The 18696-nt window shown below is 43.5% G+C and overlaps 1 long non-coding RNA gene across 1 annotated transcript in view; it reads left to right on the forward strand.

Moving 5' to 3' along the window:
• The window catches only part of LOC118967382 (uncharacterized), a 52986-nt gene extending 39381 nt beyond the window's left edge, over positions 1-13605 (forward strand). Inside the window, exons 5-6 of the long non-coding RNA XR_005054367.2 lie at positions 11891-11991; positions 13395-13605. This is a non-coding gene — a long non-coding RNA (uncharacterized lncRNA). The remainder of the gene's footprint in view (positions 1-11890; positions 11992-13394) is intronic.
• Positions 13606-18696: the final 5091 nt, after the last annotated feature.

Genomic DNA, 18696 nt, shown 5'->3' on the forward strand with positions numbered 1-18696 from the left:
ATTCTTCTGCTACAATGAAGAGAATTATTTACTTCATGATTAATAGTTCCCTGAAAGTATTCATATAGGCACATTTCTTTATCATCTCTTTCTGCTCTCTCTCTTTCCCTCCCCTTCTCTCTTACCCCTTTCTATCTCTATTTTGTTTTCTCTCTCTTTTTACCATAAGCCTTTTAAATCCTCAATCTTGCTTGGAGTATTAGTTCTCTATTGCCGCATTACAAATCACCACAAAATTAGCATCTTCAAACAACATGAATTTATTATCTGGCGGTTTCTGTAGGTCACAGGCTCAGCAGGGCATGGCTTGATTCTCTGCTCAGGATCTCACTGGCCTCCAATCAAGGTGCCAGCTGGGGCTGGGGCTTTTATCTGGGTCCTCTTCCAAGATCACTGGTTGTTGGCAGAATTCATGTCTTTGAGGCCATAGGCCAGAAATACCATTTTTCTGGGATTGAGAGCTGTCAGCCAAGGACTGCTGTCAGTCCCAGAGGCTACTTGCGTCTCCTTGCCCTGGGTCTTCTCTAAGCCATTCACAACACGGTGTCTGCTTTCTTCCAGAGCAGCTGGGAGATGTCGTCTGACTTCCTCTTCTGCAACCAGCTGGAGAGAAGTCTTTGCTTTTAACGGGCCAATGTGATTAGGTCAGGTCCGCCAGCTGCCAGATAACATAACCTGCTCACTGGAGTAAAATCCATCATATTCATTGTCTCAGGAATTATGCTGGGCATGCATACAAAGGGCATGGGAAATCTTGGAGACCATCTAGAATTCTGCCTACCACACTTAGCAACAGCATACTCCATTTGTGTGGCATGGAGCCTGCATGAAAAAGTTTTGTTTTTCTTTCCAAGAGATGGATCTGCCCTTCCACTTCAAACAGTCTTCATTTGTCCTCCGAGAAGCCTCTGTCTCTCCGGCCATTCATCTGTAAGCCACTGTGTCGGTTCCTCTTCAAGCCCCAACCTCTAAATGCTGAGTTCCAAGGACCCTGGCCTCTTCTCTTTATCTACAGAGATTTCATCCACCCCGAGCTTGGAAGTTCTATCTGTTTCCAGTGCCTCCCTAGCTCAGATTTCTGTAGCTCAGATCTCTCCCCTTAATTCCTGACTCAATTCCTTCCTCCATGTCTCCACTTGCTGTTCAATAGGAATATCGAACTTAATATTCCTAAGAATAAGTGACCCTTCTCCTTCCCCATTCTGCAGATTTCAAGTCCTCCTCATTGCAGAAAATGGCAACTCTTCCATTTTGACTGATTATTTAGGCCAAAACCCGTAGAGTTTTCTTTATCTCACATATTCCAGACCCAATCCACCAGCAAAATCCCTTGGCTGTACCTTCAAAACAGGTGTAGAATATGGCAATGGCTTACCTCCACTGCTAACAAGCTCCCTGGCTTTGGCTTTTGCAAGGGATACCTAACTACCCTATTTACTTCCATCTCTATTTGCTGCTTCCCCATCCAGTCTATCCTCTCTCTACAGCAACTACAGCGATCTCTTTAACACATCAAATATATCATGCCAGTCCTGTGCTGAGAATGTGGCAACGGCTTCCCAACTCATCCAGAGAAAATGCCAGTCTTCCCTAGGTGATATGACCTCCTGCCCCTCGTACCTCCTGTCACACCACCCACCCGTGTCTCCACTTCACAACCCTCTCCCCTTGTACATGAGGGAGAAAAGAAAGAAGTGTTAGGATGACCTTGTAACTCTTCAGAGAATGAACAAATTCAGCCCGTACAACACCAGGGTGGGGACAAAGGAAGACCTTCATGGAAGAAAGAGATTCAAATGAAAATACATTTTCTTTCATCTCAGGAGCTATAGAATAAGTATGGGCCAAGTGTCATCGGCCCCGATGGGATCCAGAAGATGTTTTCCCTCCCTACCCTTTTTCCCAGAAGCCAAACTAGAATCCCACCACCATATCTTGGTTCCTACAGCTCTGCACCCAGGCTGCCCTCACCTCAATGTCTCAAAATCTTCTTCAAGATCCATCCAAAGTACCTTCCTCATCAAATATTTCTTAATTACTCCATGTCACACACCCTGTCTTAGATCATTTGTTCTCTCCAACCTCCCCGCGCCCCCCACCCCCACCCCCACCAAGCACACTTCCCAAGCTTAGAGGGCATAGTATTGTGTTATTCATGAAGCCTCCGTAGCACTGAGCACCCCATCTCACCAGAGAAGATGCTCACTGTATCTGTAGGATGAGACTGGATTGACTCAAAGTATTACATTTAATTGGGAAATTAGGCAGTTAGTTGGCCAACTGCTTCATTGTTCCAGGCCTTAGGGACTGAGCAGCAGGCCCCTGAACCTCTGGTAGTTGGATCAATGGCCTGAGACTACAGTTATCTGTGCAACTTGCTACAAAGGAGCTCCCAACCAACTGAGGATTCTATGATTTCATCAAATATAAGGGGTAGGGGGTAGTCAAGAATGATCAGGGGGAGAAAAATCCTCTTATTTATAAGTACATTAAACTTTCTGCCTATTTTCTATTTCATAGTTACTAGCTTTTTTTTTTTTAAATGTACTTTTAAATCTTTATGAAAAGCAACTTCTTTTCTATTCAAGTGGAATAACAAAATTCACCGAGTGTTGCCCATAGCCCCTGCTAATGCTTCCAGGGGAATATAGCAAAGGGCTACTTTCCTTTAGAGCATTTGATTTGTTCTTTCTACATCCTGTAATTTCCATCCACACCGGAGAGCTAAGTGCTATGTGGGGCTAATTAAACACTATAATTATCCATGAGCTATGGCCCAGAAGCAGAGAGAAAATCTAACACATGTCTGATTGTAATATCAGGTAAATACTCAAGATCTGTGACTGGTGAAATGCAAAATATTCTATTCATTTAATATTCTTGATGAATAGTGAATTAGTCTAATCACATTAGCTATTCTATTCATTTATTAGGTGAGAGTGATTAGAAGTGAATAGCTGCAGAAAAAATCCTCTCAAGTTGCAAAAATTAGACTTCTATAGTTTTATTATGTTTATTTTCAACTGAGGGTAATTGTCTCTAGCTTGCTCGGAGACTAGTCTACACCCCTCCCCTATCTTCACCCCTCAAAAAAACTGAATGCCAGTTACAAGTGTAGAGAAAGCAGATAAGACAAAGCAAATCTGGCCCACAAGTGCTCATATACATTGCATAAACATGTAAAAATATTGCATACAAACATTGTACTTCCAAGTACATAACCATAGTATTGTTTCTTTTTTTTATTAAGGAACATTTGTATACAATAAAATATATAAATCTTAAGTGTATAGCTCAGTATACTTTTACATTTATATATATATATATATATACCTGTGTAGTCACACAGTTCAAGATACACAGTTCCTAAAGAGGGTCCCTTGTGTCCTTCTCAGTCAATATATACCCGCTTCCCAGAGGTCACCAATATTCTAATTTCTACCTCCATGCACTGGATAGTCAGTTCTTAAAGTCACACAAATAGAACCATACAGTCTCATATTAATATTTAAAGAAACAGTATGAAGTCATTTTACTACAGAAAGACAAAACTAAGGGAAGAGCCCATACTCATCCTCCTCCCCCACCACCAAAAAAAGAAAAAACATTGAATAAGAATTTTTTAAAGTTAAAACAATGAATAAACATAATACAACATATCAGTAAATATTTCAGACACTATAGATAAGTATTTGGGAAAACCCTCACTTCTTCAAAAGTCACTTATCAGTAAGCAGACACTGCTGGGTTTTCCCTTATTGGCCCTTAAGATGCCCCCCTCCATCCCTCTGCCCACTTTTCTGGCCCCCAGACCTTTGGGGGCTACGTCCAAGGCTCCCTGGCTCCCTGTGTCTACCTGGGAACTGTCAAAGAAGGCACTAACGCCCCCGGCTCTTTCCCTGTTGGTTGCTTGGAGATAGCTGTGCTTCAGGCAGCCTTCTGAAGCTAGCTAGTGTCTCCAGGAGTAGAAATGGCTCCTTCCCTTCACTCTTGAGGCCCAGACGGTCCTGATTCCCAGCTTTTTGCTTGCCCTGGTTGCTTCCACACCACTGGTTGGTTTTCCTTAATCCTTCCCACACCTTTGTAAATAGCCCCTTCATTAAACTCTCCTCAGTTCTTCCATTTGACTGCGCTTGTCTTCTACCCCTAATTACCATCCATGTTAAGTTTAAATAGACTTTACAGGAAATTTGCATCTATCATGTACACAGGCTCTTAACTGCTCCATAGACGATAAACTGACTATTTCTAGAGGGTTTATTAGCCACCTCCCTCTAATCAAAATATACTTACATCATCCATATCCCTCATTCATCCTGATCTTTAAACACAATAATAAGTGATCCAAAGTCTGTAGTATATTACCTTGAAGCTTTTAAGTTAGTTTTAGCATTTGAACTTTCTCTCCTGTTGTAATTTCAGGCCTTGTATATACAGGTGCTTTGGAAAAAATTATTTGCTTTTCTCAGCAAGCCTAGCATATGCAGGGTATGGGGGAAAAAAAAGCTTTGCCAAAACTTCACATGGAGCAAGAAGCAGCTAGAAAGAGCAACTCCACTGCCTGAGAGCAAAGGTCTATGGTTGGCATAGACAGAGAAGGTCAAGGGGCCCCCAGCATTTATTGAGTCTGTTGGGTACCAGGCACTGTGTTAAACACTTAATAGACATTAATTTTCACATTAGCCACGTGAGGTTATGGGATCAGCATAACTGGGGAAACTGAGAGATCCGAGACGTAAATCTATCCTCTATCTGGGTTCAGAGTCCCACATTTCTAACTCTGCCATCAAGGAGACTGGTCTTCAGACATGAGTGGCTGGAATCAACATGGCTACAGTGGGACTGAACCCAGGGACAAGAAAATAGTCAGAAAAAAAATAATTTATTTTAAGCATCCAGATACCTAAATCCAGACTAAATTCATTGTGGAGTGTGAAGAAACTCTGACAGGCTGTCAGAACAACCATCTCATTTAAAGAACTGTGGAGAGAACCACAGACATTCCCCATGAAATAACAGGGACCTGCAGGGAGTGAATAGGATGGCTCTCTAGGGACAAGGCCACCTCTGGGGCTGCAGAGAATGGATTCAGAGCTGGGAGTGGAGGGTGCAGTGAATGGGGCTCTTGGCCTGTCAGTTTCACTTCATTCATTCACTTATTCAATAAATAATTATTGAGAACCTGCTATGTGCCAAACACTGTACTCAGTGCTAGTAAATAAATACAACAGTGAGCAAGAGACAAAGCGCCTAATGCCATAATACTCATGGTTTTGTGGGAATAGAAAATAAATAAACAAAGGAGAGTATAATAGGTCAGGTACCGGTAAGTGCCATAAAAACCAAAGCAGGGCAAGGAGGCTACAAGGAGATGAGAAAGGGTGTCCGTTTTATATAAGGTGGTCAGGTCCAAGTCTCTGTGGAGGTCTCTCATCTGAAGAAAGGAATGATCGGGGGGAATTCATGTGGATATGCAGGAGAAAAATGTTCCAGGCTGAGGGAACAACATCTGCAAAGGTCCTGAGTACATATTTCACCATTTTTGAGGAACAGCACTGAAATTGTGACTGAAGTCAGAGGATCATACTCAGAGGTGGATAAGGAAAGTAGTAACTAAGCTTCCACCTTAATCAGCCAAAGACAGACCGTGTAGGGACCCAGGCCCTTCATAGGACTTTACTTTTTACGTTGAGTGAGATGGGAAGCTTTTGGAAGATTTTGTAGAGAGGAGAGATGTGATATGACTCAATATTTTAGGAGGATCACTCTGGATATTGTATTGAGAATAAACTATAGTTGAGTGGAGGGGGAAGTAAGGAGACAGGAGGCTGTTAAAATGATCCACATGAGATCAAAATACCAACAGCATTCTTCAATGAACTAGAACAAATAGTTATTAAATTCATATGAACCACAAAAGACCCCAAATAGCCAAAGCAATACTGAGAAAAAAGAACAAAGCTGGGGGGATTATGCTCCCTGACCTTAAGTTCTACTACAAAGCCACAGTAATCAAGACAATTTGCTACTGGCACAAGAACAGACCCATAGGTCAACCGAACAGAATAGAGAGTCCAGATATAAACCCACACATATATGGTCAACTAATACACGATAAAGAAGCCATGAATATACAATGGTGAAAAGACAGCCTCTTCAACAACTGGTGTTGTGAAAACTGGGCAATTACATGTAAGAGAACAAAACTGGATTATTGTCTAACTCCAAATACAAAAGTAAACTCAAAATGAATCAAAGACCTGAATGTAAGTCATGAAACCATAAAACTCTTTAAAGAAAACACAGGAAAAATCTCTTGAATATAAACATGAGTAACTTTTTTCTAAACACATATTCTTGGATAAGGAAAACAATAAAAAGTGAACAAGTGGGACTACATCAAACTAAAAACTTCTGCACACTGAAGGACACCACCAGCATAACAAAAAGGCATCCTACAGTATAGGAGAATATATTCATCAATAATTTATCCAATAAGGGGTTAACATCCAAAATATGTAAAGAACTCATATGCCTCAACACCCAATTAAAAAATGGGCAGAGGACCTGAAAAGACACTTCTCCACAGAAGAAATACGGATAGCCAACAGACACATGAAAAGATGCTCCACATCATTAATCATTAGGAAAATGCAAATTAAAACCACAATGAGATATAAGCTCACACCAGTTAGGATGGCCAGTATCCAAAGGACAAGAAACAACAAATGCTGGCAAGGATGTGGAGAAAGGGGAACCCTCCCACACTGTTGGTGGGAATGTAAATTGGTTCAACAGCTGTGGAAAGCAATATGGGGGTTCCTCAAAAAACTAAAAATAGAAATGCCATTTGACCCAGTAATTCCAGTCCTAGGAATTTACCTGAAGAAAACAAGATCCCTGATTCAAAAAGACATATGTACCCCCACTGTTTATCACAGCACTACTTATAACAGCCAAGATATGGAAGCAACCTAAATGTCCATCAGTAGATGAATGGATAAAGAAGATATATATATACACAATGGAATATTATTCAGCCACAAAAAGAAAAGAAATCCTGCAATTTGCAACATGGATGGATCTAGAGGGTATTATGCTCAGTGAAATAAGACAGGCAGAGAAAGAGAAAGACAAATACCAAATGATTTCACTCATTTGTGGAGTATAAAAACAAAGCAAACAGAAGGAATAAAAAGGTAGTAGACTCATAGACACCAAGAAGGGACTATTGGTACCAAAGAGGAGGGCTTGGGGAGGGTGGGTGAGGAGGGAGAAAGGGATTAAGGGGCACTATAATTCACATTCACAATATAGGTGGATCAATATCACAATATAGATACAATATGGGACAGTAGTATGGCATGGAGAATATAATTAATGACTATAACATCTTATGACACTGACAGACAGTGACCACAATGGATGGGGAAGGTCTGATAATATGGATGAATGTTGAACCACTGTGTTGTATATGTAAAACCATCATAAGATTGTATATCAATGATACTTTAATAAAAAGCAATAATAATCCACATGAGAGAAGATAGTGAATTGGACTTGCATTAGTGTGGCAGTAGAAATGGTAAGAAGTGGTTAGATTCTGGATATATTTTGAATGCAGGGCCTATAGCATTTGCCACTGGAATTGAGGTAGGGTGCGACAAAAAATGATGTGTCAAAGATGATCCCAAGGTTTTAGAGATGAATAAATTGTAGAATGTTATTATCATTAACTGAAATAGGAAGAGCATGAGAGTAACAAGATTTCAGGGAAATATCAAGAGTTTGCTTTTGGACATGATTAATTTTAGATGTCTATTAGTCATCCAAGAAGAGATATTAAGTAGGCAATTGGCTGTATCAGTCTGGCTTTCAGGAGAAAGGCCTAGATGGATATGTAAATTGGGGGTTCATCAGTCAATAGATGGTATTCAAAGCGATGGTATAAGATGAATCCTTCCTTCCCACTCCCAAGTGTGTATACATTGAGAACTGAGCCCTGTGGCACCCACAAATTTAGAGAACAGGGGGATGAGAAAGAACCATGCAAAAAAGATTAAAGATGGACTGCCAGCGAGATGGGAGAACCAGAGAGAGGGGTACTCCAGGAATCAGGGAGGAAAACACTTTACGGTGCAGGTGAGATCAACTGTGGCTGACATTGCTGACAGATCAGCAAGATGGTGACTGAGAATCAACTGTAGTTTCTGGGACTGTGAAGGTCTTCGGGGACTTTGGCTAGAGCTGCGGTGGAGTAGTGGGAACACAGACCCACGGAATAGTTTCAAGAAAGAACAAGCAGAGAGATGATGGAGGCAGAATGTACAGACAACTCTTGTCTATGAGTTTTGCTGGAGAGAAGATGGCAGGAATGAGGTAGGAAATACAGAGAAGTCAGGGGGAAGGAAGATGGTGTTGGTTGGAGGTTGGGTTTGAAGATGGGGCCACTCCACTGTATTTTCAGGCTGGCAGGAACGATCCAGTACAGCAGGGTTACATGCTGATGCCGGAGGCAGATGGAGAGCTGCTGAAACTTTGTCCTTGAATATGTAGAGGACAGGAGCTCTGGCACACAGTAGGAGGGTGTCCTTAGAGCCAACCAAAGCAGCTCTTATCCGCTTTATATTTTGCAGTTCCACCGAGAATTTCACTAGGAGAAACATGAGTGTTTTGCTGCTAATGTTAACAAAATAACTGATAACTATTTGCTTTATTTATCCATCACATGTTCCTATGAGTCTTTCACCCTCATTTTACTAATAAGGAAAACTCGTAAAAGTTGTATGACTTCATCAGTTTCTCAGAGCTTCTATGAAAACTCAGTCTCAAACTAGCCTGGCTGGTTCCAAAGCCCATAAATGGTCCACGACATCAGAGCCTAGAATTCCCACAGAGGGTCCACCAGCTAATGAGAAAGGAAGCACATGGTCTTAAGATGTCAGGCAAAGAAAATCACAGCAAACATAAACCTAAAAAAAAACCCACAAACAAGCACTGAGGAGGCCAGAGCAGGCTGTGCACCTGGACCTTCAGTGAGGCCTTTGGAGAAGATACGGTTTGTTTGATGGATTTGAAAGGCAGAGTAATGAGAGTATCAGGACTTGACAATGTTACAGGGACGTCCTGACCGAGCTGGACTCGGAAACAGGGCTGCTCAGTCCTATGTGGATGAGAGGGAGCAAATGACTCCACTTGCAAGAGGTGGAGAAAAGCAGGCTGGGGCTTCTCTGGGTTTCCCATCACTTCAGTGATTATTTATGAAGCTCCCACCATGTGCACAGCACAGAGCTTCACACTTAGGAAATAAAGAAGGGTGGTTGCCTACTAACAAACAAGTGAAAAAACAGAACCAGATTCATAAACACAGAGAGCAGACTGGCAGTTACCGTAGCAGTATATTAGGTATGGGGGCGGGGAGGTGGGCGGGATCAAGAAGGACAAACTTTCAATCACACGATGAATACGTCATAGGGATGAAAGTACAGTAGAAGGAAGAGTCAGTAATATGATAGTATCTCTACATGGTGACAGATGGTAACTACACTTACGCGGTGACTGTCTTGTATGTAATGGTTGAATTCTTATGTTATACACCCAAAACTAATATAATATTGTATATTATATTACTATGCTCCAATTTAAAAAAAAGAGGGGGACATTCTCCGGGAAATTACTTACACAATGAATAATCTGAACGCAGCTTAAGATTCCTAAACACCTGGATCAGTCAGCGTTCTCCAGAGAAACAGAATCCACAATATATAGATATGGATATAGATGATAAAGGTATAGATACAGATATAGGTACTCTATCCATTTATTTCTATATAAAGAGATTTATTTCAGGAATTGTAGCTGCGAGCAAATCAGAAGTAGACAGGGCAGGACAACAAGCTGGAAAATGGGGCAGAAGTTGATGCTGAAGTCTTGAGGCAGAAATTTTTTCCTTCTCTGCAAAACTTCAGGTTTGCTTTTAAGAACATCAACTGATTGGATGAGGCCCACCCACATTATTTGGGGGGATCTGTTTAGCCAATGAACTGTAGCTGTTAACCACATTTACAAAATACCATCACTCAACACCCAGATGAGTGTTTGATGAAATAACCCAGTGCTATAGCCTAGCCAAGCTGACACAGAAAGCTACCCATCACGCATCCTATTAGTCCCCAACTTTATTCCATAGAAGCCCAAAGCAGGTCCTTTATTTTAGAAAACATGTGCTTTTTCAGAGTTACTATTTCTGATGGGATTTCAAGCTGTAGACCAGTGAGAGGCCAGAGGAGGGGCTGCCTCTGAGCCGTTGTACTGTTAAGAGTGGTTTATAAAGGTTCTAATTCATTGTAATTAATTTTTATTGTGCAGAGGCAGAAGGCTGGTGGCGTGAAAGGGGGTAATTTCACAAGTCAAAATAACAAATAAGTAAATACAAATAGTCCCCAACTTCCCAAGAGCAGATCACTGTCTGCAGGTCTCGCCTTTCCTGCTGAAACACAGATTCAGCCCCTGTTGCCCACCCAGCAGCCCTGGGCTCTTGGCTCCTGCTTCCCACCAAGGTTCCAGGAACCTGGTTTCAGATACCCCTTCCCTCCCCCATGAGGCAATGTTAGGGCCCTTGTCAACCAGATGGAGAGTAGATTTAGGGTGTTGAAACTACCCCCCAAAAGGCAAGGGATTCGCCACAGGGCGGGCCAGGGAGGGAAGCCCCGGTTTGTTGTGCTGGTTACAAACAGGGCCACACCTGCTGGGAGGCCCTTTGTCCAGCGGCACGCTCGGCCCCCAGCGAGCTGAGCAGTGCAGATGCGTGTGCTGGATATTAAGCCTCATTTCAAAGCCACTGCTGTGGCCGGTGATGTGGGAGCCCGTGGGTGTGGGGTTGTTTGGAGCACCTGCACCAAGGGATGGATTAGCGGTGATGAAGACAAGTTGCTGTGCTTGTGGGGCATCTTTTGTTTCAGAGGGTGTAGGAGAAAAGAGGGGATGGGACTCTCTTGGGCAGGAAACCCTGCATTGGGGTTTCAGAGAGTCTTGAGTAATGACTGGTGCAGGTTTCTCATGGAGGACTCATTTATCTGGGTGCCAGTGGGTGAGCCTGGCTTCCCAAGCTTGAAAATTTAGATTTATTGGGTGCCAGAAATTGGACTGGACACCATTTAATAGGCCCATGCACCATGAAGGTGAGGGTGGGAAAGAGGAGTCAAAAGGGCAGAAGGATGGGGTAGGGACACAATGTGAAGGAAAATAGCAAAAATCTGATTAGCACCATAAAATTCCAGCCACAGCGGGTGGGAAATACAAGACTCTAGTGAAACCGGTATTTAAGAGCAGAGCTGAGATCAGATAAACCTGTGGGAAGAAAGAGATTGGGGGTGGGGGGAAAGTAAACAGTGAGTCTCTCTGAACTTAAGGAAGGGACTAGCTGGGGGGAGAGAGAGAGAGAGAGAGAGAGAGAGAGAGAGAGAGAGAGAGAGAGAAAGAGAGAGAAAGAGGGGGAGGTGCGGGGGGCGGGGGAGAGCACAGATGCCTGAAGTCCGTACTAAGACAAACCTACTGTTAGAAGAGGTGAATCGATAAAAAAGCCATTTGCTGGTTACAAAAAGAAATACATATATCTTGCTCAGCCTCTTGCTCTGAAACAGAAGAAAAGCTCTGGGATTTATGGAATGTGGATTTCCATACAGAGGCCCTGTAATATATAAATACTGGGCCAACCTCTGATGTGAAGAGAAAGGCCGAGGGGGGCCCGTGTGCAGGAGGGAAAGAGTGGAGGGATGTGAAATCCAGACCCTGGGCTCTGTGCCTCAGGCCCCAAGTGGACATGGGAAATGCATCCCCCTTCTCCTGGTGCTTCTATTTCTTCATTATTTTTATCTATTTTTCTCCCTAGGGCCAGAGGAAGCAGTGTAAAAATGACTTTGCAGGCTTTGAGACATTTAAACAGAAAACTGTAATGCGACCCAGCTGATCTGAATCTCTCTACTCACAAATGTAGGTATTCGTTCAATATTTATCATGTTTCTTCAGTGTGCAAAGCACTGCATTAGATTCAAAGGTGGAAAACTGCCTGATAGGCACTTCATTCATTCATTCACTCACTCAACAAACATGTGGGAACAAACAAGGTAAGATCCATCACTTCTCTCACAGTGCTTCCATCCTTGTGGAGAGAAATGGACAAGTCAACACACATGTACAGTACTCTGGAGATAGAAAAGAGGGCCAGCTGCATTCAACAGAAGAATCACAGATGCCTTCCCAGAAGAGGTGACTTACTCCCAGGTTGTAGGCACCTGGAACTCAGGGGTTCTGCTGAACATCACATTTCTCAGTCTACAACCCAGATGTTTGGGCTACATATCATCACACATGTTGGCATTTGGAAATGACGTTTTCCAGCTCTTATATCCAAATACCCAACAGCGGTTGCAGAAGAAGAGCATGCATGTACCTTGCAAATAATGCAAGCATGTATCATGTAATAATTGCTTTTATGAGGCAATCTTCTTCCCTAAGACACAGATCATCAAAATTCTTTGCTATTTATTATACATTAGTTTATTGCTTTCCATCAATTACATGGTGAAATTTATATCTTTGCAGATGGCCAAGGTGGTGGGCTCGGTGGCCCAAGGCAATTAGATAAGGCCTTAAAGAAATCAGACTGTGAACAAGGCAGAAGTTTAATAAAATTTGAAACCCACAGCTGTCAAGCTACAGGAAGGTGCTCACAATATCAGGCAAACATGACTACAGAGATGGTTAGTGTTAAGAAGCTATAGGAAAAAGTTTACATACCATTTTGGTGACAAGTTTAAAGACTATGTTGGTGCATGTGTGTGTGTGTGTGTGTGCATGTGCACATATGTGCACATACATCTATGCACGCACATACACATGGTGTATTTATATTGTATTTGAGTTGATGCAAGATGTGCTAGAGGGAGGAACACAGTATTGCAAACACAGCACTTACTTATACCACTAGATCTTTTATTTCTCTCTCCCGAATCACCTTTGTATTCCACACAAACCCCCAGACAGCTTACAGTCCTCAAGCCCCTCACCTCTGTAACCCCCTTCATCCACCCGAAAGTTTTCTCTCTTATCGCTAATCCACATACATGTCTTTCTGTGGAATATGTTAATTTAAACAGCTAATATAGCCTAAAACTGAATACAGACCTGATGATGGCAGAAGTTCAGGAGTGAATTAGCAACAAGTCAAGTGTAGATGGGGGCGGGGACAACAGGAGAGAGACTTTTCCGATCAGGGAAAAGATGAAACAAGGAAAGGATGCATCTGAACCCCTGCAGAGCAGTTTCAGCGCTGCGGCAAGTCACTCCGGCATCCTCTTGACCTGAACTCAGTTTCTCTCTTTTCTGTCTTCCAGAATCTTCTGTGATCACTTCAAACAGACTACTGACCTGCTTGCCTGATCACTTCGTGGTTACTCATTTCTGGCCATTTCACCCTCAAGATGGTGAGGTCCTAGCCTGAGGGGAACGTGTCTTTCCAGGGTCTAGCACGGTGCCTGGCATGTAAATGCCCCATGTGAAATGCTATCCAATAAACTGATCTGATTCCGTTTCTCACCTACAAAATGCACATTTGTCCACCAGTCCATTCATTTGTTTATGCACCATTTACTGGACAACCTGCTAGGTTAAATACTGTGGGAAACATACAGATGTGTCATCTAGTAACTTAACTTCAAATAACACTTCCTGCCTGCCTCCCAGAACTGTAAGGAAGAACAAAGAGATTGTGCCTATAAATGCGCTGTGGAAACTGCACATGCTACCCGAGGTAAAAGGTGCTTTTATTCTTACTTATGATGTTTGCCATGCTGATGGCTGTCTCTCCTGGGCCTGCAAGGGGTTGTTTTTTTTTCGCCATTACCCCAGTCTCCCTTCTCTGTAGCTCCCAGCAGACGTATTAAGTGTAATCTTGGAACTGTTCCAGGTTCCCTTTTCAAGACTTGACTGTTCAATGTTTCCTACACACAGCAGGCGGTTCTGGCCTGGCGTGACATCAGGAACTCTGAAGGATTCACTCCCCAAGTGTCCTGGTGTCTGAGCCCTAGCTCTTTGTCAAGGTTCCACAGAGCTTGCCTGGGGAGCAGGACAAAGCCCCATTACAGGCTGCCTCCACAGCCCCACCAGCTGCCATCCAAGATTACCTGCTCTCTGTCACCCTTGGGAGCACCAGCTGATGAAGCCAAGTCCCGCCCACTGCCCCTGCTTGCTTCCGGGAACAGCCTGAGCTCTGCAGGAGGCAGGCGGGGCCCCAGGCTCTGGCTTGGTTGATGGTGGAATTGTGCTCTTGAGAGAAGTCCACAGGAAATTGCACAACCACTAACAAACTGAGCCCCCTGCAGCCTTACTGAGCTAATACCATAAGAGCTGACTCCACCTGCACTGCGTGGGTGCTAAGACCTCACCTGGTTGTGCACTGAAAACTGCTTCCCTGTGACTACTCAGGGCTAATGCCTCTTCTCACTATGGCAGCTGCACAAATGGAATCCTGAGCCTTCTCCAGACGCTGAAGGGGAAAGAAGGAGTTTTAAGGGATCTTTGGGAGCACTTCCATTTAGACCCACCATCTCCCCCCACACACTTCCTCCCCCTTTTAAACTAATTTGCATAATCACAGACTGAACACGTGTGACACACTCTAGACTCAGGTTTGCATTTACACAGGAACAAGTTGTGTGCTTTTAAATGTGATCTTTTCCTGACTTGGTCCCCACCCTTTGTCTTTCTTTTCATTTACTCTCCCATCTCCTCCTTATATTTCTCTTTTTCTCTGACCTTCCCACACCTGGTGGATGACATGGTCACTTGCAACCTCCCTCCATCAAATACCCACCCTCTTCCCTCGCCACGTTAATCCAATTGAACAAGTATATTCCACAATAGAAAGGAAGGAAACTAAGATTCACTGAGCTCCTAGGAGGCACCAGGCATAGTGCAAAAACACAGAATACAGACGGACAAGCTCCCCGCACCCACAGAGCTCACCTGGAGCCTGGGGCCTGCGCTGGTGCTAAAGCTCCTACCTCATGCACACACGTAAGCCAGGGAAGGCATATCCCAAAAGTATGGGCAAAGGAGTTACAGACGCCCTTAAAGAGCATGAGATTCAGAGACTGGCCAGTGAGGTCTTCCCACAGATTGTCACTGAGAGATGATCACCTTTTCTCATGGAAAGGATGGCAGCCTCAGCTACAAGTTTAAGCTCTGCCTCTAACGGACTTCTGTTAAGCTGAAACCTCTTCTGACCTTAGCTTCCTTATTTTCTCCTTTCTAGGACAATTGCACCCAATCACTACTATGGCCAGCTCTGAAATGCTGTGAATCCGTGAGTCCTTCTCTAAGCTTTGTTTGGTGACCCACATTGTGATAAAACTGTATTCAAATGGACTATGGATACAGGTAGACATCAGCTGTATATATATATTTTTCCCAGGAGACCAGATTCCTGGATTCTTGTCATAGTGGTCCACTTCGGGAGCTCTAACAGTTCATAATCATTCTTGGGATATCTTCGGGGTCTGACCACTAAAATGCAGTATTCCGCTGAGCGTTCAAGTCCATGTTATTTGGAAAGACAGACTGTTATTCAGTCTGCAGCCATCTTTCCTGGAATCCCATTCAGACAAAGCTGGAGCTGCTTGAACTAATGAGAGAGACCTTTCATCAAACCCTGGAGGTCAGCAGATGTGGGCTTTATGGGAAAAGTGAAAGAATGGGGAAATTCCATCATGGTCCAGGAAAGGCACTTACAGTAAACTCTGTTATCCATCAGGGGAGAGTAATAAGCTGCTCTGCCAGGTGGCAAATAAAGAATCTTTATAGATGCTGCATGGATTATCAATTCTCAAATATTGCAAGAAACATGGAAAAACACCAAAACATTGCTGTAAATAAATCCTCTTTGAGGATTCCAAAATCCTTTGCCTGGGTGCTACATAGCAAGTGAGAATGACCAGATATGGAGTATCATTTTTGCTATTTGTTTGTCAAGTAAACACAGGCTCTTGTTTATCAATCCTGCTACTTTGAGGAGAAAAAACAATATTACCAAACACGATTGGCGTTTCCTCTTTTTCCCTGTTTCTAACCACTGCCCTTTTTCTGCTCCTTGCCCTAGCCATGCATGGACAGGACCATCTCTAGAAAAGGATCAAGCATCTCCCACTCGCACACCTGGGCTCAGGTGCCTCTTCCCTCTGCAAGCCCTCCTTGCTTTCACTGCTCTACTTTCCTACTTGCCAAGCTCAGCTGTGTTCTTTTTCATGAAGGGTCCTTAATAACCCCCAAAAGATGCCTGTTCCCCATTTCAGAACTCTTACAGCCCTTTGTTTTTGTTTCCCTTAAGGCATTTATCAACACTGTGCTCTTTGGACCAATGAATCTATCTAGTCTTGGCACTCTCCTTTAGAAGACGTTTGGCATATAATCTGTCTGTCTGAGAACATTAATGTTCTCATTTGGTTTAAACATCTTGATAGGAGCAGAAACAGGGTACTATTTATCAAAATTTTTAAACTATGAAAGCACGGGCAATAGTCTGTATTCTGTCTTCCTAATGTCTGTGAGCATCTTGAGGGCAGGAGCATATATATGCATGCAGCATTTCTGTCTCCCAGCACAGAGCCTGTCATCTGGTGGGGAGCAATCAAGACTGGTTGAATTAAACTGAACATAATAAAAGGTCACCTTGCACATTAACACATTAGCAGACTGCTAGAGACAGAAATGCTCACCCTTTTCAACTGGATAAAAAGATCACATTTTACACTGGAAAGAGAAGCAATGGCCTGTGCCATCGCACTTTGAAGCTCAGATGGTTTTACTTTGATAAAGCAACATCACAAATGAGCCTGTGATCTTTCTAAAAATTGCTGACAATGGCCAGTTTATCATGTTGGCTCTTTTTAGCTGTAGATGTAGACTCATTCATTCATTCATTCATTCATTCAATAAAGAATACTGGGCACCAACTATGTGCTAGGAGCTGGTACAGTTTCAGGGTTGCAGCAGTGGAATAAGGCAAGGTTCTTAAACTCAAGGAGGTTGTATTCTCAAGGAGGAAATAGGTAGAAAGTAAACAAGTAACAAATATGGTTCAGTGGTACAAAGAGTAAATCTGGGTAATGATAACCAGAGTGATAGGGAGATCAGTATTTCAGGTAGGATGGGTGGTCAGGGAAAGCTGTTTGGAGAAGATGACTGTATGACTTAAAGGACATAGTAAGTGACCCATGTAAATATGTGAAAGAGGAACAGCACGTGCAAAGGCTCTGAGGTAGGAGCATACATGGTGTGTTTGAGGAAGAGAATAAAACAGCCTAGTAGGAGGCAACTAGACAGGGATGAGGTTGTGACAAGTGGCAAGAGATGAGCTCAGGGTAATAGCAGTGAGCCAGACATAGGAACTATAGGATACAGTAAGAATGGGATTTTACGCTAAGATGGCACCAGAGGCGGTAGGTAGCTACTGCAATGGTCCCGATGCTGATGGTGGTGAGTGGTGAGGGTGGTTAGAAGGCATGGGGGCCTGGCTAGAACTGCAGGTTTTGCTGATAACTGGACATAAAGTCTGAGAGAAAGAACTATGTGGTTCTTAGCCCAATCAATTGGAAAGAGAGAGTTGCCATTTACTGACATGTAGTAGATTGTGGGAGTAGGTTTTGGGGTGAGGGAGTTCAGTCTGGGATGTTAATTTGGGGATACCCATTGGCCATCCAAGTAGAAATGTTGAGCGGGCAATTAGACATACAAGATTGTAGTTCAAGGAAGATGTTCAGGCTGGACATATAAATATGAGTTGCCAGCAAAAACTTTTGATATTTGTCTGCTCAGGTTGCCGTAATAAAATGCCGCAGACAGGGTGGCTTAAGTGACAAGAACTTATTTCATAAGGCTCTGCAGGCTAGTAAGTCCAAGATCAAGGTACCAGCCAGTTCAGTTCCCTGACGAGGGCTCACCTCCTGGCCTGTAGACAGTCCGCTATCTGTGTTCCCACATGGCTAAGGCAGAAAGAAGAAACAGCTCTCTGACGTCTTCTCTTCTAAGCACACCAACCCCATCCGGCAGTCCCACCCTCACGACCTTCCAAAGGCCTCACCTCCTGACACCATCACACTAGGGTTCAAGAGTTCAACACATGAAATCTGGGGGCATCCGATTCAGTCCATAGCAGTGTTTAAAGCCATGCAACTGTTGTTTAAAGAGAACAGAGGGGAGGTGGGGGGAGGAGAGGTTAGCAAGTGGAGCCCAGGAGTGGTGGGAGGAGATGAGGCAGGACCAGCAACAGTCACAGACAGGACTGGCCTTGGGAGCGGCGAGGAGGAGAAGCAGGAGCGTGCTGTCCTGAGAACCAAGTGAAGAAAGCGTTGCAAAGAAGACAGATGGTCGCCTGGGTTAAACACCACTGACAGACCAAGGGGGTTGGGGACGCCAAGAGACCATGCATACAGCGAGGAGCAGGTCATGATGACCTTGACTAGAGCAAGTCTCTGTCAAGTGATGGGATGATATTCTGACTATGTTGGGGTTCAAGAGGAAGTGAGACAGAGGGAATTGCAGGAACTACTATCAGTCACTCTTCCAAGGCATTGCCCTGTGAAGGGGACAGAGAAGGACATGACAAGTTGAAAAAAGCAACTGCTTTCTGCTTAGCGGGAG

The sequence above is a fragment of the Manis javanica genome, chromosome 6 (genome assembly GCF_040802235.1).
Source record: "Manis javanica isolate MJ-LG chromosome 6, MJ_LKY, whole genome shotgun sequence".
Classification (NCBI taxonomy): domain Eukaryota; kingdom Metazoa; phylum Chordata; class Mammalia; order Pholidota; family Manidae; genus Manis; species Manis javanica.